Source organism: Pseudorca crassidens, chromosome 1 (genome assembly GCF_039906515.1).
Source record: "Pseudorca crassidens isolate mPseCra1 chromosome 1, mPseCra1.hap1, whole genome shotgun sequence".
NCBI classification, from domain to species: Eukaryota; Metazoa; Chordata; class Mammalia; order Artiodactyla; family Delphinidae; genus Pseudorca; species Pseudorca crassidens.
In genome coordinates, this window is record NC_090296.1 from 168218342 (window position 1) to 168241246 (window position 22905).

A 22905-nucleotide genomic window follows, 5' to 3' on the forward strand; every position below is an offset into this window, starting at 1 on the left:
CTTTCTTCAACTCGCTTTCTTGTGAGCTGGCCGCAACACCGCAGCATTGCTTCAGGCCCTAGTGTGGTTCCGGCATGGCACGCTGAGCCTTTGGTTAATTCCTCTTCCTGGTGGGAAATGAGAGTTAAATTTGCCCGTCCAGACACCTCCAGATAGTCTCTCATTGGTTCTCCCTATTCCTGTTCATTTTCCAAAGGAATTGCAAACTGGGCCAAACAGGAGCTTAAAGGCACTGACTCTCCAAGTGGGGAGAGTGTTAGTAAAGCGTCTGGAATGTTGCACCCGAGTACCAGGGGACGAAAACTGATACATTTGAACACATTTCCTGATCACATGGTGGATCATACTTGGGTTCCACATGCATGTTTTAGCTGAAGGAAGAATCCCTTAAACCTGGAGAGTTGAGACCCATGGAATTGGTACCATGCAATATGACTTCAAAGGGTCTGCATTTGTTCACCGAACCTCACCAATCCTATCACTGCTGCGTTTACGCCGCTGTACACACGCTTGATTCTCTTTCGGAGACATATAAATCCATAGGTTTTAAGATTCTTACTAGTCAGGTATATTCTTAGGCGTTTAGTATGGGGTGTTGAGTCCACTTCGTTGAGCAAGGAGTAGCTCTTGTCTATTACATATTTGGCTTATGGAACGGTATCTGTGCTAATTTCAATCTCTGGTTTTATGCAGCACCCCAACTCACCTTTCCCCTTAAGCAAGCATAAGTTTTTTTCTACATTTGAGACCCTGTTCCGTTTTGTAATTCAGTTCCTGTGTAGCCATGTTTACATTACGTGCAGTAGTGATAACTTATGATGTTTCCTTTTCTGTGTGACTTATTTCACTTAGAATCATCGTACCTGAATCTACTCATTATGATGCCATGGGCCTGATGACATAGATTTCATTGCTGAGTGATATTGCATTGTATGTAAGTACCACAACTTCTTTATCCATTTTTCACTTCCTGTGATATTGAACTTGTACCGTAAACGAGGTTCTTGTAAACAGAGCCGTCCCAAACTTTGGGGTGGCTGTGTCTTTTTGATTTTAATTTCCCTGTGCTATAGGACCATAAGTGGAAGTGCCCTAGGCTCTGTTTCTTTGTTTTTTAGATGTTTCAGGAAACACCATACACTTCTCCAGAGTGGCTGTTGGCAATTTACATCCCACCCATCAGCATAACAAGGCTCCCAGTTCTCCATGGCCTGTCCTGCCTTTCTGGATTTTATACTTTTTTCAGATGGCCCTTTTGACCGGGGGGCAGTGAGACTTCATTGTAGTGCAGATTTCCTTTGCAAGCTTGCTTGGTTGGCCAAAAAGGGCGTATACGTTTTTTCCTGAACATATTCAGGAAAAAACGCATACGCCCTTTTTGGCCAAGTGCATCATTGTGGACGTTCTGCCTCTTTTCCTATGCTTTACATACAATTCCAGTCTACCTCCTGAAATCGGTTTCCTACAATTCTGCCTCGCTTTCAAGTCCTCTTGGCAGCCTTACTTCAATATATTTTTGGACGATAATTGTCATTTATAACTCTGCAGGTTTGTGAATTACAGTGCCCCTGAGCTCCTTTCTTCAACTCGCTTTCTTGTGAGCTGGCCGCAACACCGCAGCATTGCTTCAGGCCCTAGTGTGGTTCCGGCATGGCACGCTGAGCCTTTGGTTAATTCCTCTTCCTGGTGGGAAATGAGAGTTAAATTTGCCCGTCCAGACACCTCCAGATAGTCTCTCATTGGTTCTCCCTATTCCTGTTCATTTTCCGCAGAAATTGCAAACTGGGCCAAACAGGAGCTTAAAGGCACTGACTCTCCAAGTGGGGAGAGTGTTAGTAAAGCGTCTGGAATGCTGCACCCGAGTACCAGGGGACGAAAACTGATACATTTGAACACATTTCCTGATCACATGGTGGATCATACTCTGGGTTCCACATGCATGTTTTAGCTGAAGGAAGAATCCCTTAAACCTGGAGAGTTGAGACCCATGGAATTGGTACCATGCAATATGACTTCAAAGGGTCTGCATTTGTTCACCGAACCTCACCAATCCTATCACTGCTGCGTTTACGCCGCTGTACACACGCTTGATTCTCTTTCGGAGACATATAAATCCATAGGTTTTAAGATTCTTACTAGTCAGGTATATTCTTAGGCGTTTAATATGGGGTGTTGAGTCCACTTCGTTGAGCAAGGAGTAGCTCTTGTCTATTACATATTTGGCTTATGGAACGGTATCTGTGCTAATTTCAATCTCTGGTTTTATGCAGCACCCCAACTCACCTTTCCCCTTAAGCAAGCATAAGTTGTTTTTCTACATTTGAGACCCTGTTCCGTTTTGTAATTCAGTTCCTGTGTAGCCAAGTTTACATTACGTGTAGTAGTGATAACTTATGATGTTTCTTTTTCTGTGTGACTTATTTCACTTAGAATCATCGTACCTGAATCTACTCATTATGATGCCATGGGCCTGATGACATAGATTTCATTGCTGAGTGATATTGCATTGTATGTAAGTACCACAACTTCTTTATCCATTTTTCACTTTCTGTGATATTGAACTTGTACCGTAAACGAGGTTCTTGTAAACAGAGCCGTCCCAAACTTTGGGGTGGCTGTGTCTTTTTGATTTTAATTTCCCTAAGCTATAGGACCATAAGTGGAAGTGCCCTAGGCTCTGTTGCTTTGTTTTTTAGATGTTTCAGGAAACACCATACACTTCTCCAGAGTGGCTGTTGGCAATTTACATCCCACCCATCAGCATAACAAGGCTCCCAGTTCTCCATGGCCTGTCCTGCCTTTCTGGATTTTATACTTTTTTCAGATGGCCCTTTTGACCGGGGGGCAGTGAGACTTCATTGTAGTGCAGATTTCCTTTGCAAGCTTGCTTGGTTGGCCAAAAAGGGCGTATACGTATTTTCCTGAACATATTCAGGAAAAAACGCATACGCCCTTTTTGGCCAAGTGCATCATTGTGGACGTTCTGCCTCTTTTCCTATGCTTTACATGCAATTCCAGTCTACCTCCTGAAATCGGTTTCCTGCAATTCTGCCCCGCTTTCAAGTCCTCTTGGCAGCCTTACTTCAATATATTTTTGGACGATAGCTGTCATTTATAACTCTGCAGGTTTGTGAATTACAGTGCCCCTGAGCTCCTTTCTTCAACTCGCTTTCTTGTGAGCTGGCCGCAACACCGCACCATTGCTTCAGGCCCTAGTGTTGTACCGGCATGGCACGCTGAGCCTTTGGTTAATTCCTCTTCCTGGTGGGAAATGAGAGTTAAATTTGCCCGTCCAGACACCTCCAGCTAGTCTCTCATTGGTTCTCCCTATTCCTGTTCATTTTCCGCAGAAATTGCAAACTGGGCCAAACAGGAGGTTAAAGGCACTGACTCTCCAAGTGGGGAGAGTGTTAGGAAAGCGTCTGGAATGTTGCACCCGAGGACCAGGGGAGGAAAACTGAGACACATTTGAACACGTTTCCCGATCACACGGTGGATCATACTCTGGGTTCCACATGCATGTTTTAGCTGAAGGAAGAATTCCTTAAACCTGGAGAGTTGAGACCCATGGAATGGGTACCATGCAATATGACTTCAAAGGGTCTGCATTTGTTCACCGAACCTCACCAATCCTATCACTGCTGCGTTTACGCCGCTGTACACACGCTTGATTCTCTTTCAGGGACATATAATACCATAGGTTTTAAGATTCTTACTAGTCAGGTATATTCTTAGGCGTTTAATATGGGGTGTAGAGTCCACTTCGTTGAGCAAGGAGTAGCTCTTGTCTATTACATATTTGGCTTATGGAACGGTATCTGTGCTAAATTCAATCTCTGGTTTTATGCAGCACCCCAACTCACCTTTCCCCTTAAGCAAGCATAAGTTGGTTTTCTACATTTGAGACCCTGTTCTGTTTTGTAATTTAGTTCCTGTGTAGGCAAGTTTACATTCCGTGTAGTAGTGATATCTTATGATGTTTCTTTTTCTGTGTGACTTATTTCATTTAGAATCATCATACCTGAATCCACTCATTATGCTGCTATGGGCCTGATGGCATAGATTTCATTGCTGAGTGATATTGCATTGTACGTAAGTACCACCACTTCTTTATCCATTTTTCACTTTCTGTGATATTGAATTTGTACTGTAAACGAGGTTCTTGTAAACAGAGCCGTCCCAAACTTTGGGGTGGCTGTGTCTTTTTGATTTTAATTTCCCTAAGCTATAGGACCATAAGTGGAAGTGCCCTAGGCTCTGTTGCTTGGTTTTTTAGATGTTTCAGGAAACACCATACACTTCTCCAGAGTGGCTGTTGGCAATTTACATCCCGCACATCAGCATAACAAGGCTCCCAGTTCTCCATGGCCTGTCCTGCCTTTCTGGATTTTACACTTTTCTCAGATGGCCCTTTTGACCGGGGGCCAGTGAGACTTCATTGTAGTGCAGATTTCATTTGCAAGCTTGCTTGGTTGGCCAAAAAGGGCGTATGCGTGTTTTCCTGAATATATTCAGGAAAAAACGCATACGCCCTTTTTGGCCACCTGCATCATTGTGGACGTTCTGCCTCTTTTCCTATGCTTTACATACAATTCCAGTCTACCTCCTGAAATCGGTTTCCTACAATTCTGCCTCGCTTTCAAGTCCTCTTGGCAGCCTTACTTCAATATATTTTTGGACGATAATTGTCATTTATAACTCTGCAGGTTTGTGAATTACAGTGCCCCTGAGCTCCTTTCTTCAACTCGCTTTCTTGTGAGCTGGCCGCAACACCGCAGCATTGCTTCAGGCCCTAGTGTGGTTCCGGCATGGCACGCTGAGCCTTTGGTTAATTCCTCTTCCTGGTGGGAAATGAGAGTTAAATTTGCCCGTCCAGACACCTCCAGATAGTCTCTCATTGGTTCTCCCTATTCCTGTTCATTTTCCGCAGAAATTGCAAACTGGGCCAAACAGGAGCTTAAAGGCACTGACTCTCCAAGTGGGGAGAGTGTTAGTAAAGCGTCTGGAATGTTGCACCCGAGTACCAGGGGACGAAAACTGATACATTTGAACACATTTCCTGATCACATGGTGGATCATACTCTGGGTTCCACATGCATGTTTTAGCTGAAGGAAGAATCCCTTAAACCTGGAGAGTTGAGACCCATGGAATTGGTACCATGCAATATGAATTCAAAGGGTCTGCATTTGCTCACCGAACCTCACCAATCCTAGCACTGCTGCATTTATGCCGCTGTACACACTCTTGATTCTCTTTTGGAGACATATAAATCCATAGGTTTTAAGATTCTTACTAGTCAGGTATATTCTTAGACGTTTAATATGGGGTGTTGAGTCCTATTCATTGAGCAAGGAGTAGCTCTTGTCTATTACATATTTGGCTTATGGAATGGTATCTGTGCAAAATTCAATCTCTGGTTTTATGCAGCACCCCAACTCACCTTTCCCCTTAAGCAAGCATAAGTTGTTTTTCTACATTTGAGACCCTGTTCCGTTTTGTAATTCAGTTCCTGTGTAGCCAAGTTTACATTACGTGTAGTAGTGATAACTTATGATGTTTCTTTTTCTGTGTGACTTATTTCACTTAGAATCATCGTACCTGAATCTACTCATTATGATGCCATGGGCCTGATGACATAGATTTCATTGCTGAGTGATATTGCATTGTATGTAAGTACCACAACTTCTTTATCCATTTTTCACTTTCTGTGATATTGAACTTGTACCGTAAACGAGGTTCTTGTAAACAGAGCCGTCCCAAACTTTGGGGTGGCTGTGTCTTTTTGATTTTAATTTCCCTAAGCTATAGGACCATAAGTGGAAGTGCCCTAGGCTCTGTTTCTTTGTTTTTTAGATGTTTCAGGAAACACCATACACTTCTCCAGAGTGGCTGTTGGGAATTTACATCCCACCCATCAGCATAACAAGGCTTCCAGTTCTCCATGGCCTGTCCTGCCTTTCTGGATTTTATACTTTTTTCAGATGGCCCTTTTGACCGGGGGGCAGTGAGACTTCATTGTAGTGCAGATTTCCTTTGCAAGCTTGCTTGGTTGGCCAAAAAGGGCGTATACGTTTTTTCCTGAACATATTCAGGAAAAAACGCATACGCCCTTTTTGGCCAAGTGCATCATTGTGGACGTTCTGCCTCTTTTCCTATGCTTTACATGCAATTCCAGTCTACCTCCTGAAATCGGTTTCCTGCAATTCTGCCCCGCTTTCAAGTCCTCTTGGCAGCCTTACTTCAATATATTTTTGGACGATAGCTGTCATTTATAACTCTGCAGGTTTGTGAATTACAGTGCCCCTGAGCTCCTTTCTTCAACTCGCTTTCTTGTGAGCTGGCCGCAACACCGCAGCATTGCTTCAGGCCCTAGTGTTGTACCGGCATGGCACGCTGAGCCTTTGGTTAATTCCTCTTCCTGGTGGGAAATGAGAGTTAAATTTGCCCGTCCAGACACCTCCAGCTAGTCTCTCATTGGTTCTCCCTATTCCTGTTCATTTTCCGCAGAAATTGCAAACTGGGCCAAACAGGAGGTTAAAGGCACTGACTCTCCAAGTGGGGAGAGTGTTAGTAAAGCGTCTGGAATGTTGCACCCGAGGACCAGGGGAGGAAAACTGAGACACATTTGAACACGTTTCCCGATCACACGGTGGATCATACTCTGGGTTCCACATGCATGTTTTAGCTGAAGGAAGAATCCCTTAAACCTGGAGAGTTGAGACCCATGGAATGGGTACCATGCAATATGACTTCAAAGGGTCTGCATTTGTTCACCGAACCTCACCAATCCTATCACTGCTGCGTTTACGCCGCTGTACACACGCTTGATTCTCTTTCAGGGACATATAATACCATAGGTTTTAAGATTCTTACTAGTCAGGTATATTCTTAGGCGTTTAATATGGGGTGTAGAGTCCACTTCGTTGAGCAAGGAGTAGCTCTTGTCTATTACATATTTGGCTTATGGAACGGTATCTGTGCTAATTTCAATCTCTGGCTTTATGCAGCACCCCAACTCACCTTTCCCCTTAAGCAAGCATAAGTTGGTTTTCTACATTTGAGACCCTGTTCTGTTTTGTAATTTAGTTCCTGTGTAGGCAAGTTTACATTCCGTGTAGTAGTGATATCTTATGATGTTTCTTTTTCTGTGTGACTTATTTCATTTAGAATCATCATACCTGAATCCACTCATTATGCTGCTATGGGCCTGATGGCATAGATTTCATTGCTGAGTGATATTGCATTGTACGTAAGTACCACAACTTCTTTATCCATTTTTCACTTTCTGTGATATTGAATTTGTACTGTAAACGAGGTTCTTGTAAACAGAGCCGTCCCAAACTTTGGGGTGGCTGTGTCTTTTTGATTTTAATTTCCCTAAGCTATAGGACCATAAGTGGAAGTGCCCTAGGCTCTGTTGCTTTGTTTTTTAGATGTTTCAGGAAACACCATACACTTCTCCAGAGTGGCTGTTGGCAATTTACATCCCGCACATCAGCATAACAAGGCTCCCAGTTCTCCATGGCCTGTCCTGCCTTTCTGGATTTTACACTTTTCTCAGATGGCCCTTTTGACCGGGGGCCAGTGAGACTTCATTGTAGTGCAGATTTCATTTGCAAGCTTGCTTGGTTGGCCAAAAAGGGCGTATGCGTGTTTTCCTGAATATATTTAGGAAAAAACGCATACGCCCTTTTTGGCCACGTGCATCATTGTGGACGTTCTGCCTCTTTTCATATGCTTTACATACAATTCCAGTCTACCTCCTGAAATCGGTTTACTACAATTCTGCCTCGCTTTCAAGTCCTCTTGGCAGCCTTACTTCAATATATTTTTGGACGATAATTGTCATTTATAACTCTGCAGGTTTGTGAATTACAGTGCCCCTGAGCTCCTTTCTTCAACTCGCTTTCTTGTGAGCTGGCCGCAACACCGCAGCATTGCTTCAGGCCCTAGTGTGGTTCCGGCATGGCACGCTGAGCCTTTGGTTAATTCCTCTTCCTGGTGGGAAATGAGAGTTAAATTTGCCCGTCCAGACACCTCCAGATAGTCTCTCATTGGTTCTCCCTATTCCTGTTCATTTTCCGCAGAAATTGCAAACTGGGCCAAACAGGAGGTTAAAGGCACTGACTCTCCAAGTGGGGAGAGTGTTAGTAAAGCGTCTGGAATGTTGCACCCGAGTACCAGGGGACGAAAACTGATACATTTGAACACATTTCCTGATCACATGGTAGATCATACTCTGGGTTCCACATGCATGTTTTAGCTGAAGGAAGAATCCCTTAAACCTGGAGAGTTGAGACCCATGGAATTGGTACCATGCAATATGACTTCAAAGGGTCTGCATTTGTTCACCGAACCTCACCAATCCTATCACTGCTGCGTTTTCGCCGCTGTACACACGCTTGATTCTCTTTCGGAGACATATAAATCCATAGGTTTTAAGATTCTTACTAGTCAGGTATATTCTTAGGCGTTTAATATGGGGTGTTGAGTCCACTTCGTTGAGCAAGGAGTAGCTCTTGTCTATTACATATTTGGCTTATGGAACGGTATCTGTGCTAATTTCAATCTCTGGTTTTATGCAGCACCCCAACTCACCTTTCCCCTTAAGCAAGCATAAGTTGGTTTTCTACATTTGAGACCCTGTTCTGTTTTGTAATTCAGTTCCTGTGTAGCCAAGTTTACATTCCGTGTAATAGTGATATCTTATGATGTTTCTTTTTCTGTGTGACTTATTTCACTTAGAATCATCATACCTGAATCCACTCATTATGCTACTATGGGCCTGATGGCATAGATTTCATTGCTGAGTGATATTGCATTGCACGTAAGTAGCACAACATTTTTATCCATTTTTCACTTTCTGTGATATTGAACTTGTACCGTAAACGAGGTTCTTGTAAACAGAGCCGTCCCAAACTTTGGGGTGGCTGTGTCTTTTTGATTTTAATTTCCCTAAGCTATAGGACCATAAGTGGAAGTGCCCTAGGCTCTGTTGCTTTGTTTTTTAGATGTTTCAGGAAACACCATACACTTCTCCAGAGTGGCTGTTGGCAATTTACATCCCGCCCATCAGCATAACAAGGCTCCCAGTTCTCCATGGCCTGTCCTGCCATTCTGGATTTTATACTTTTTTCAGATGGCCCTTTTGACCAGGAGGCAGTGAGACTTCATCGTAGTGCAGATTTCCTTTGCAAGCTTGCTTGGTTGGCCAAAAAGGGCGTATGCATTTTTTCCTGAATATATTCAGGAAAAAACGCATATGCACTTTTTGGCCAAGTGCATCATTGTGGACGTTCTACCTCTTTTCCTATGCTTTACGTGCAATTGCAGTCTACCTCCTGAAATCGGTTTCCTGCAATTCTGCCCCGCTTTCAAGTCTTCTTGGCAGCCTTACTTCAATATATTTTTGGACGATAGGTGTCATTTATAACTCTGCAGGTTTGTGAATTACAGTGCCCCTGAGCTCCTTTCTTCAACTCGTTTTCTTGTGAGCTGGCCGCAACACCGCAGCATTGCTTCAGGCCCTAGTGTGGTTCCGGCATGGCACGCTGAGCCTTTGGTTAATTCCTCTTCCTGGTGGGAAATGAGAGTTAAATTTGCCCGTCCAGACACCTCCAGCTAGTCTCTCATTGGTTCTCCCTATTCCTGTTCATTTTCCGCAGAAATTGCAAACTGGGCCAAACAGGAGGTTAAAGGCACTGACTCTCCAAGTGGGGAGAGTGTTAGTAAAGCGTCTGGAATGTTGCACCCGAGTACCAGGGGATGAAACCTGAGACACATTTGAGCACGTTTCCTGATCACACGGTGGATCATACTCTGGGTTCCACATGCATGTTTTAGCTGAAGGAAGAATCCCTTAAACCTGGAGAGTTGAGACCCATGGAATGGGTACCATGCAATATGACTTCAAAGGGTCTGCATTTGCTCACCGAACCTCACCAATCCTAGCACTGCTGCGTTTATGCCGCTGTACACACTCTTGATTCTCTTTTGGAGACATATAAATCCATAGGTTTTAAGATTCTTACTAGTCACGTATATTCTTAGACGTTTAATATGGGGTGTTGGGTCCTCTTCATTGAGCAAGGAGTAGCTCTTGTCTATTATATATTTGGCTTATGGAATGGTATCTGTGCTAATTTCAATCTCTGGTTTTATGCAGCACCTCAACTCACGTTTCCCCTTAAGCAAGCATAAGTTGGTTTTCTACATTTGAGACCCTGTTCTGTTTTGTAATTCAGTTCCTGTGTAGCCAAGTTTACATTCCGTGTAGTAGGGATATCTTATGATGTTTCTTTTTCTGTGTGACTTATTTTACTTAGAATCATCGTACCTGAATCCACTCATTATGCTGCTACGGGCCTGATGACATAGATTTCATTGCTGAGTGATATTGCATTGCACGTAAGTACCACATCTTCTTTATCCATTTTTCGCTTTCTGCGATATTGAACTTGTACCGTAAACGAGGTTCTTGTAAACAGAGCCATCCCAAACTTTGGGGTGGCTGTGTCTTTTTGATTTTAATTTCCCTAAGCTATAGGACCATAAGTGGAAGTGCCCTAGGCTCTGTTGCTTTGTTTTTTAGATGTTTCAGGAAACACCATACACTTCTCCAGAGTGGCTGTTGGCAATTTACATCCCGCCCACCAGCATAACAAGGCTCCCAGTTCTCCATGGCCTGTCCTGCCTTTCTGGATTTTACACTTTTTTCAGATGGCCCTTTTGACCGGGGGGAAGTGAGACTTCATTGTAGTGCAAATTTCCTTTTCAAGCTTCCTTGGTTGGCCAGAAAGTGCATATGCGTTTCTTCCTGAATATATTCAGGAAGAAACGCATGCGCTCTTTTTTGCCAAGTGCATCATTGTCGATGTTCTGAGTCTTTTCATATGTTGTCAATGCAATTCTAGTCTACCTCTTGAAATCGGTTTCCTGCAATTCTGCCTTGCTGTCAGTGCCTCTTCATAGCCTTACCTGAATATACTTTTGGTAAATAGTTGGCCTTTATAACTCTGCAGGTTTTTGAATTGCAATGGCCCTTAGCTCCATTTTTCAGCTCTTATTTTTGTGATCTTGCCTCATATCCACAGGATTTTTTCATGCCCTATTCTTCTTCTGGGGCGCCTTGTTCTTCCTTTGGTTAATTCTTCTTCCTGATGTGAATTAGAGTGACATGTGCCCATTGAAACCGCTACAGCTATTTTCTCACTTGTTCCCCCTATTCCCATTCATCCTCCGCACTAACTGCAGACTGTGCGATACCGGAACTTAAAGGCATTGACTCTCCATGTGGGGATGTTGTTAGTAAAGTGGCTGGAATGTTGATCCGGAGCCCCAGGAGAGGAAAATGAGGTGCGTTTTAGAAACCTTTCCCGATCATATGGTATACCATCCGCTGGATTTCCCATGCATGGTTTAGCTGTAGGAAGATTCCCTTCAACCTGGAGTGTTGGGACCCTTGGAATGAGTAGCATGAAGTATTGCATTAAACTTTCAGCAGTTGCTCACCAAAGCTCACCAATCCTCTCAGCCCCAAGTGTCCAGCCTTATGTCTTATCCAGCTGTGGGTTTATATGTGGTCATTCCAGGTTGCATCACAGCCCCTGAGCGAATTTTGTAAGAATTTTTCTCTCTTTCATTGTTTCTGCGTTTTGGTTTTAAAATTTATTTCTATAATGGGGTTTAGCTCATTTTCACTGCTGTGTTTGGCCGCTCTGCACACACTTGATTCCCTTATGGAGATATATCAATACATGGGTTTTAAGATTCTTATTACTCAGATATATTTCTCTGCGGTGTATAGGGTGTGTTGAGGCCAGTTCATTGAGCAAGGTGTAGATCTTGTCTAATACCTATTTGGTTTATTGAACGGTATCTGTGCTAATTTCAAACTCTGGTTTTATGCATCAGCCCACCTCTCCTTTCCCCTTAAGCTGACATAAGTGTGTTTTCTAAATGTGAGACACTGTTCTGTTTTGTAATTCATTTTTTGTGCAGCCATATTTATCCTCCCTCTATAAGTGATATCTTATGATATGTTTCTTTTTCTGTTTGACTTATTTCAAGTAGTATTATCGGACCTAAATCCACTCTTTATCCTTCTACTAGCCTTATTACATTGATTTCATGGTGAAGAGATATTCCATTGTACATAAGTACCACATTTTCTTTATCCATTGTTCTCTTTCCTGGGATATTTAAGGTGTACTGAAGTTGAGGTTCTTGTAAACAGAGTAGCCCTAAACTGTGGTGTGCTTGTGTCTTGTTGATTTTTAGACTTCCCTAGATATACTTCCGTGATTGGAAGTGCCCTATGCTCTGTAGCTCTGTTTTTTAGATGATTTAGGGACCACCATACACTTCTCCAGAGTGGCTCTCGGCAGTTCACACACTGTCCATCAGCGTATAAAGGCTCCCTGTTCTCCATGGCCTGTCCTGCATTTCTGGTTTTTACAATTTTTTCGGATGGCCCTTTTGACCGGTGGGAAATGAGACTTCTTTGTTGTGCACATTTGCATTGCTTGCTTGCTTGGTTGCCCATAAAGTGCGTATGCGTTTTTTCCTGGATATATTCAGGAAAAAATGCATACTCCCTTTTGGGCCAACTGCATCATTGTCGAAATTCTGCCGCTTTTCATGTGCTTTAAAGACGAGTCCAATCTATCTCTTGAAATCTGTTTCTTGCAATTCTGTCTTGCATTCAGATCCTCTTCTTTGCCTTACCTCAACATATTTTGGGACGTTAGTTTTCATTTATAACTCTGCAGGTTTGTGAATTGCAGTGACCCTGAGCTCCATTTTTTAAGTTGCTCTTTTGTGAGCTGGCCTCAAAGCCGCAGGATTGCTTCAGGCCCTATTTTGGCTCCGGCGAGGCGGGCTGAGCCTTTTTTTAATTCTTATTCTTAATGGGAAATTAGAGTGACATGTGTCCGTCCAAACCCCTACAACTATTCTCTCATTGGTTCCCCCTCTTCCCGTTCATCCTCCTCACAATTTGCAAAATGTGTGAAACAGAAGTTTAAATGTGCTGATTCTCTAAGTGGGGAGATTCTAAGTAACGTGGCTGGAATGATGAACAGGAGCACCAGGAGAGGATAAATGAGGTGCATTTTAGACACATCTCCCGATCACATGGTGTACAGTCCTCTGGGTTTTCCATGCATGTTTTCGCTGTAGGAAGATCCCTTGAACCTGCAGATTTGGGACCCATTGAATGGGTACCAGGTCGTATTACTTTAAAGGGTGTGCATTTCCTCACCCAACCTCATATTTCTCTTAGCGCGAACAGTTTCCAGCCTTATGTCTCATCCTGCTGTGGGTCTAGATGTGTTCAATCCATGTTGCATCACCGTCCCTGAGGAAAAGTTGTAAGAGGTTTTCTCTGTCTCTCTGTCTTTTATTTTTTTCAATTTATTACTATATTGGTTACAGCTGATTTTCAAAGCTCTGTTTCTTGCTGCTGTACATCCACTTGATTCACATACAGAGAGACATCAATAAATTCTTTTTCAGATTCTTACCAGTCATATATATTCTTTTCCGGTGACTTGAGTGTGCTGAGTGCAGTTCTTTTAGCTACCGTGTAGGCCTTGTTGATTATCAGTTTGGTATTTGGAATGGTATCTTTGCTAATTTCAACCTCCTGGATGATGCCTCACCCCTCCCCACCTTTCCCGTTTAGCAGCCTTACGTGTGTTTTCTACATATTTGACTATGTTTTTGTTTTGTAATTTATTTCATGTGTAGCCATTTTGGATTCCACCTTTAAGTGATATCTTATGATATGTGTCTTTTTCTTTTTGAGTTATGTCACTTAGAATGATCATACGTAACTCCTCCGGAGTTGTTACAACTGGCCATATTTCATTGACTTCCAGGCTGAGTAATATTCCACGCTACATAAGTACCACATCTCTATCCATTTTTTCCCTCCAGAGACATTTAAGTTATATCCTAGTCGAGGATCTTTTAAACAGAGAGGCAGTAAACATTGGGGTGCCTGTGTCCTCTCGATTTTTGTTTTTCCCAAGACATACGCCCATGAGTGCAAGTGCCCTATGCTCTGTAGCTCATTTTTTAGATGCTTTAGTAAACACAATACACTTCTCCAGAATGGCCGTTGGCAATATACATTTCCACTATAAGCCTCACAGGGCTCCCTCTTCTCCTTGCCCTGTCCTGCATTTCTGGTGTTTACACTTTATGAGGATGGCTCTTCTGACTGATGCGAAGTGATATCTTTTGTAGTATTGATTTCCAGTGCCCACCTGTTTGGTTGGCTAAAAAAGTGTATGCCCTTTTCTTGAATATATACAGAAAAAAACGCATACAGCCTTTTTGGCCAACTGCAATGTTGGCAATGTTCAGCCCCTTTTCTTGTGCTTAATGGCGAGTCCTTTCTACCTCCTCAAATCCCTTTCCTGCCATTCTCCCTTGCTTACCAATCCTTTTCTCTGACTTTCCTCAAGACATTTTTCAGTGATAGATATTTTCAACTCTGCAGTTTCGTGAATTTTACTGTCCCTGAGTTCCATTGTTCAACTTGTGTTTATGGGAACTGGCCACAAAGCAGTGGGATTTCCTCAAGCCCTATACTGTTTCCATGGGCAACCCTAGCCTTTGGTCAATTCGTCTTCCTGATTGGAAATTAGAGTGACATGTGCCTGTCTGAACACCTAGGACTTGTCTCTCATTGTTCCTCATCCTTCCGCTTCATCCTCTGGACAAATTCCAAACTGTACGCAACAGGATGTTGACAGTGCTGACATCTCCAAGTGGGGAGACTGTTAGTAAAGACGCTGGAGGGGTGAACCTGAGCACCAGGAGATGAAGAGATGAGATGCTTTTTCCAAACTCTTCCCAATCAGACGGTATACCATCCTCTGTGTGTGACAGACATGTTTTAGCAGTAGGAAGAGTCCCATTCATGTAAGGAGAACACCAGGGCTTTTTCAAAATCAGTCTCTCCCCGAAACCCAAACTGGGGAATTTTTTAAACTACGGCTACACATATGTTCATTAAGGGCCTTGGGAAGTAGGCAGAGTCCAAACTTTAGATGATTGAAGTCTTCAGGGTCAGAAGCACTCACCACCGGCTTCCCTTAGGTTACACTTTAACTGTCATTGATAGATGATGTCAATAAAAATATCTATTCTTTATCCGATTATTTCCCCTTATAGGTTATTGCAAAATATTGAGTGTAGTTCCCTGTGCTATACAGTGGTTCCTTGTTGATGATCTATTTTATACATAGCAGTGTGTATGTGTTAATTCCAAACTGTTAATTTATCCCTCCTCCCACCTTTCCCCTTTGGTAATAATAAATTATAAGATTTTATACTTCTCAGAAATGGGGGAGCTGAAAGAGAGGTATCATTTTCAATGGAAAAGCATTTAAAACAAGATTGAAGCTTTAACCAAGATTATTAGATGTACATCCTTGGAAAGAAATCACTTCATTTCTCTAATATTGACCTGACAAATAAGACAAACCTTTTCACTGAACTTGCTTATAATAAAGTGATGGAAATATCAAATGGAAGTGTTAGAAACATCTTATTTTACCCGAGCCTTATAAACTGTTCTATGTTAGCTACAGTTTGGCTCACACATCTGTTCATTGAAGTTACAATAGTCTCAATTTCTGTTACTGATCCTCCAGAGTGGACCCCAACAAGTGTCCCCCTGCCCAGTGTCATTGGGGCCAACAGATCGAGACTGAGTTTGGTTCACAAGGAAAGGAAACTTTATATTTTAAACAGAATGGAGAGGTGAGAGCATGCACTACCCCGTGGGCTGTGGGCTGGGCTGCTGTGTAGAGATCCTGTCAGAGTCAGTGGGAGGGAGGGGGCGGAGCACTCGAGGGCCGGGTTGGCTGCAGCTCAGGCTCTATATCTCGGAGTCTGCACTGGGCTCCAGGAGCTGAGGTGTCGACCCAGCCATTCTGCACTAGGAAATCTGGTCTGAAGTGCCAGGTGTGGAACCTCTGCATGCGGGACCCTAGGAGCACGTGAAATTAGACAAAGCACAAAGGATAAAAAAGGTCAGACTTGACTTTATTGCCCAGATTCTATTTTTATCTCCCAGGGATTTTTAATGGGCTTTGCTGGGGACAAACCCCTCCTCTGCCTTTTGTCCCGTTCCTCATTCTTGGAGTGCTGAGGGTGCAGACGCTTCTTCTGTAACTGCTGAGTGCTGAGTTGGGAGCCCTCATACCAGGGGACGAGGGTCAGAACTTCTCCCCAGCAGCCTCCAGGTGACGTTGATTGGCTCCAGGACCCCTGCCTCCCTGCTCGTCCGCCTGAGCACCAGCATTGGAAGTGTTATAGATTCTAATGACCTTTAAGGGCCCAGGAAAGAGATGTGCAGAGACGCTGTGGGGGCCGGTTTCACCCCGCCCCACATTTGTTCGGCCACCTTAGGCTGACCGTTTCTGCCAGCCTAGATGCTCTGACCAGTAGTCTGCTCTTTCTTCAATTAGGCCCCTGAATTAACGTAAAAACAGCACCAGGTGTCAGAGCCCTGCCCGCTCAACTCCCAGACAGTCCAGGGTCAGTGGTGATCAAGGACCATGATGGCCACTGAGTCAACAGCCTTTTGAAGTAAACAGGAGTCCAGCCGGTCTTATTGGCCACCATCATCACGGTGTCTGTAGGCTTTTCTATGGTGACAGTGTGATATACGTTTCCCCCGCCAAGATTATTAGCTCCCCTCCGGGTGCAGTAAGTCCTGCAAGCAGTAGTCTACTCCTTCGGGACACACTATTGTTGTTTTATGAGAGAAACTCCAGGTCAAGTGATGTTCACACGAGTCGTCATGGTGCCCTGTTGCCCCCGGTTATCTCTCTGGATGTTGGAGTTGGAGGGCCTCCTCACTCGAGGTCGGTGTGCCCACGGAGCGAACCCTGCAACTTCAGGGCATGGTTGGTGATTAGGATCACCACGTGGGGTCCTTTTCCCTTAGGAGGGAGGTGGCCTTTTGGGCTGCTGATTTCCATGTTTTTAGATACCGCCAGTATCTTGGCCAGATGTGGCAGTGGGCCAAGCCCCTTGGTGACTCTATTTTATCCTACCTGGATGGCATTCTTGCGTTGTTCCATTTCAAGTGGTCCCAGTTTTTGCACTAATTCTCCAATGGCGACTCACCTTTCACCAGGAATGGAAAGGTCAAAGGGTTTAGCTCAATTAGGGAGTTCCAGGGCAAGGGTCTGAATTGACTGCTCTTTCCATTCTTGAAAGGCCACTTCTGGATTCTGTTCAAAAGGATCATCATCTTTTCCTTTCAGTGTTTCATATAGAGGCCCAGCTAGTAGACTGTAGTTAGGGATCCAGAAGCAGCAAACCCTGGCCTCCCCAGGAACCCCTAAGCTGTCTTCTAGTTTTAGAAAGGGGTAAGGCTGCAAATGGTTTCTTCCCTTTCCTGGGATGGGCTTCTCCGACCTTCTGTGAGAATGAAGCCCAGGCAGGTCACCGCAGTCTCTGATATTTGAGCTTTTTCTTGGACAACTTCTATCCTTTATTGGCTTGGTAGTTCAGAGGCCTCCTTAGTAGGGCTGGCGATCAGAATGTCGTCTGCATATTGAAGGAGGGTTTCCTTTTCCAGAGGTAGAACTTTTCGGTCTTTAGCTAAGCTTTCCCCAAAGATGGTGTGGGAATTTTTGAACCCTTGGGGCAAGACGGCCCGGAAGTATTGTTTTAGTTGTATGTTGAGTCCTGCCACTCACAAGCCAAAATTTCTTGTGACTCTGGGACTAATGGAATACAAAAGAAGGCATCATTGAAGACTAATACAGAATACTATGTCCTGGTGGTTGGTAGAATGACCAGCAGGGTGTGGGAAATGGAGCAACTGGAGGTATATCCTCGGTGGCTTCACTGACTGTCCTGACATCCTTTACCAGGTCCCCAGCAGCCCATGGGGCTCTCGTGGTCAGGCCAATCCCAGGATATGGAGCTCTCCTGGGCAGGTACCCCACCCCCAACCCAGCCCACGGGGCTCTCGTGGTCAGGCCTCTCCCAGGATACAGAGCTACCCTTGCAGGTACCGTGGCAGGGCTGGGCACACAGGAACCGTGCACATAGCCCTCATTGAAGAGCACCCCCATCTCACCTGTTGCTCAGAGCTGACACAGAGCACCTCAGAGCAGGACTTGAACTAACAAACAGCAGCTCCAACAGGTCTGTGACCCTGGGCATCACTCTGTGTGGCCTCCCTCCACCTGGTCTTCCAGAGACTTCCACTGCACCCGGGGCACCAGGTCTCTGTCTCCAACCACCACCCACCCCTCCTCTCCCTGACTCCTGGGTTCCTCTCATTAGGAGAGGGTTTTCTTGAAGTTGTCTCCCACTCATGGGCCAGATAAAATGATTAGAAAACAAGCCAAAGCTGCAGCCCCTTGTCTATCCTGACTCTCAGGAGCCCACACCTGTTCCTTGGACCTGGCCGGTTCAGCAAGTTCCATTTTCTGCAACTGTGAGCCCCTGAGGGGTGATGATTGGCTGACCTGGGCAGCCTTACCGTGCTGGCCAGCCCTCCCCAGGTGTGCCTGGGTTGAGATCAATATAAATACCACTCCAGGCAGCAAGAGCCCCTGCAGCTGTGCCTGACGCCATTTTCTCTGCCCTGTCAGCAGTCTCGGGGCTGGGCTGGTGGGAGGGAGTGAGAGGCCACGGCTTTGTGGGTGGCCCAGTGTGAGTGGGGCTCTGCTGGACTTTCTGCAGCAGTTGCCAGGCTGCCACCTGCTAAAGAAGAGGATGTGTCACCCATACCTGCTGCTGGAATTTCTCCCTGGGCAGAGGTGAGGAAGGAAAAAAGCAGTGGGGGCAGGGACAGGACGGGTATCTCAGGCAGGGAAATGGAAATCTTCCAGAAGAGCACCCAGGGCCAGGACCATCCTGGCTGGCCTGCAGGCACCAAGTCAGCTGGCATGCTGTCACTCGTGTGGCTCCATGGCCCTTCCTCTAGGCTTTCAAGTCCTTGTATATATTCAGGTGTTTTACCTGGGAAGGGTGGGAACAGTTCAGCAGCAACTGGCCTGGGGCTCAGCTCACGTTTACTCACAGATGCCTCGGCACAGTGCCCCAGCTTTGCAATGAGGACGCTTGTTGTGTGGGGGCTGCTGGCTGAATGGGAGACGATTCCCCACCACTGACCAACTTCAGAATTGTTTACAACTGGAGCAAGTGCCCTGATACGGTTTTCCTCTGAGTAACTGGTGGGTTCTGTTTTTTTTTTCTCTTTTTCGTTTTTGGTTCAAGGTAGATTTTATTCCTCTTTTTTGTATTACAGATATAAGCATGGAAATAATTTATTCATATAAATACATGTATGTGAAGGGAATAATTGTTTTTTCTGTTTTGTTTTTTAAATTTTATTTCTTTTTAATTTTGAATTTTATTTTATATTTTTATACAGCAGGTTCTTATTGGTTATCTATTTTATACATATAAATGTTTACATGCCAATCCCAATCTCTCAACTCCTCCCACCACCACCCCCCCAAGAGCTTTCCCCCCTTGTTGTCCATACGATTGTTGTCTACATCTGTTGCTCTATTTATGCCTTGCAAAACGGTTAATCTGTACAGTTTTTCTAGGTTCCACATATATGCATGAATATACAAGATTTGTTTTTCTCTTTCTGACTTACTTCACTCTGTATGACAGTCTCTAGATCCATCGACGTCTCTACAAATGACCCAATTTCATTCCTTTCATGGCTTAGTAATATTCCATTTTATATATGTACCACATCTTTATGCATTCGTCTGTCTGTGGGCATTTAGGTTGCTTCCATTACCTCGATATTGTAAATAGTGATGCAATGAACATTGCGGTGAATGTCTCTTTTTGATTTATGGTTTTGTCTGGGTATATGTCCAGTACTGGGATTGCTGTATCATATGGTAATTCTATTATTAGTTTCTTAAGAAACTCCATATTGTTCTCCATAGTGACTGTATCAATTTATATTCCCAACAATAGTGGAAGAGGCTTCCTTTTCCCCACACCCTTTCCAGCATTTGTTGTTTGTAGATTTTCAGATGATGCCCATTCTAACAGGTGTGAGGTGATACCTCATTGTTGAGTCCATTTTGTTGAGCAAGGGGTAGGTCTTGTCTATTACATATTTGGCTTATGGAACAGTATCTGTGCTAATTTCAATCTCTGGTTTTATGCAGCACCCCAAATCACCTTTCCCCTTAAGCAAGCATAAGTTGGTTTTCTAAACTTGAGACCCTGTTCTGTTTTGTAATTCAGTTCATGTGTAGCCAAGTTTACATTCCGTGCATTAGTGATATCTTATGATGTTTCTTTTTCTGTGTGACTTATTTCACTTAGAATCATCGTGCCTCAATCCACTCATTATGCTGGTACAGGCCTGGTGACACAGATTTCATTGCTCAGTGGTATTCTGTTGTACGTTAAGTACCACAACTTCTTTATCAATTATTTGCTCTCTGGGATACTTAACTTGTACCGTAGAAGAGGTTCCTGTAAACAGAGCCGTCCCAAATTTTGGGGTGGCTGTGTCTTTTTGATTTTAATTTCCCTAAGCTATAGGACCATAAGTGGAAATGCCCTAGACTCTGTTGCTTTGTTTTTCAGATGTATCAGGAAACACCATACACTTCTCCAGAGTGGCTGTTGGCAATTTACATCCCGCCCATCAGCATAACAATTCTCCTTTATCCCCATGGCCTGTCTTACCTTTCTGCATTTTACACTTTTTTCAGATGGCCCTTTAGACCGGGGGGAAGTAACACTTCATAGTAGTTCGGATTTCCATTGCAAGCTTGCTTGGTTTGCCAAAAAGGGCATATGTGTCTTTTCCTGAATATATTCAGGAACAAACTCATACGCCCTTTTTTGCCAAGTGCATCATTGTCGATGTTCTGCCTCTTTTCCTATGCTTCAAATGCAAATCCAGTCTACCTCCTGAAATCGGTTTCCTGAAATTCTGCCCCGCTTTCAAGTCCTCTTCGCAGCCTTACTTCAATATATTTTTGGACGTTATCTGTCATTTATAACTCTGCAGGTTTGTGAATTACAGGGCCCCTGAGCTCCTTTCTTCAACTCGCTTTCTTGTGAGCTGGCCGCAAACCCACAAGACTGCTTCAGGCCCTAATCTGCTTCTGGCAGGACATGCTGAGCCTTTGGTTAATTCCTCTTCCTGGTGGGAAATGAGTGTTAAATATGCCCGTCCAGACACCTACCTCACTCTCAACCCCTTGGTGATGTGGGTCCTCTGGTTTGTGGCCACCTTTATGGGTTCCTCACCTTTCGATGATGTGGACCCACTAGTGTGAGGACACTCCTGCCTGGTTCTCATCCACGTGGTTATGTGGACCCCCTGGTGAGAGTCTGTTCCTGGCTGTGTTCCTCACCCTTCTGTGAGGGAGAACCTCTGCTGATAGTTCACTCCTGCATGGCTGGCACACATTGCCTTGCTGAAGTCAGCCATGTGGTGGCAGTTGGAGCGTGCTGGGAATCTCCTCCCCCCGGTGATGAGGGCCCTCTTGCGTCAGGCCCTAACTGCTGGGCTCCCCACATTTTGTGATGTGCGCCCAGTGGTGCGAGGACACTCCAGCCAGGTTCACATCCCCATTGGGATGTGGGCCTTCTGCTCTGAGGTCCCAACGCCTGGGTTGCTCACAGTTTCATGATGTGGGCTCTCTGCTGTTAGTTCACTCCTGCCTGCATCCCATAGCTTCTGTGCTCTTGGCCGCCTGCTGGGAGGTTCCAACTGCTGGATTCCTCACCTTTCTTATTCTTTGGGCCCTCTGTTTTTAGGCTATTCCTGCCTGCCTCACTCCCATTCCCTTTGTGATATGTGTCCTCTGATTTGAGGCCACATGTGCTGGGTTCCGCACCTTTCGATGATGTGGCCCCACTGGAGGGAAGACAGTCCTGACTGGTTCCCATCCCCTTGCTGATGTGGGCCCTCAGGTGAGAGTCTGATCCTGGCTGGGTTCCTCACCCTTCTGTGAGGTGGGCCCTCTGCTGTGAGGTCAATCATGCCTGTCTGGCACACGTCACCTTGGCGACGTGGGCCCTCTGGTGGCAGTTGGAGTGTGCTGGGATCCTCCTCCCCTCGGTGATGAGGGCCCTCTTGCCTTAGGCCATAACTGCTGGGCTCCCCACATTTTCTGATGTGCGCCAAGTGAGTGAGGACACTCTTGCCAGGTTCCCATCCCCATGGGGATATGGGCCTTCTGCTCTGAGGTCAAAATGGCTGGCTTGCTCACAGTACCATGATGTGGGCCCTCTGCTGTGAGTTCACTCTGGCAAGGATCCCTTATCATCGGTGCTCTGAGCCGCCTGCTGGGAGGTTCCAACTGCTGGATTCCTCAACTTTTTTATTCTATGTGCCCTCTGTTGTGAGGCTCCTTCTGCCTGCCTCACTGCCAGCCCCTTGGTGATGACTGTCCTATGGCTTGAGGCCACATGTGCTGCATTCCTCACCTTTCGATGATGTGGCCCCACTCGTGTGAGGACACTCCTGTCTGGTTCCCATCCCCTTGGTGAGGTGGGCCCTCTGGCGAGAGTCTAATCCTGGCTGGGTTCCTCAACGTTCTGTGAGGTAGGCCCTCTGCTGTGAGGTCACTCCTGCCTGGCTGGCACACGTCACCTTGGAGATGTGAGACATCTGGTGGCAGTTGGAGCGTGCAGGGTGCCTCCTCCTCTCGGTGATGACGGCCCTCTGGCGTCAGGCCCTAAATGGTGGGCTCCCCACATTTTCTGATGTGCGCCCAGTGGTGCGAGGACACTCCAGCCAGGTTCCCATTCCCATGGGGATGTGGGCCTTCTGCGCTGAGGTCCCAACGCCTGGGTTGCTCACAGTTTTATGATGTGGGCCCTCTGCTGTGAGTTCACTGCAGCCTGGATCCCATAGCCTCGGT

General features: G+C 45.1%; 1 long non-coding RNA gene across 1 annotated transcript in view; it reads left to right on the forward strand.

Annotated features, from left to right (window-relative positions):
* The window catches only part of LOC137203839 (uncharacterized), a 783639-nt gene that overhangs the window by 699267 nt on the left and 61467 nt on the right, over positions 1–22905 (forward strand). The window contains exons 6-7 of the long non-coding RNA XR_010933335.1: positions 4011–4092; positions 7169–7254. This is a non-coding gene — a long non-coding RNA (uncharacterized lncRNA). The remainder of the gene's footprint in view (positions 1–4010; positions 4093–7168; positions 7255–22905) is intronic.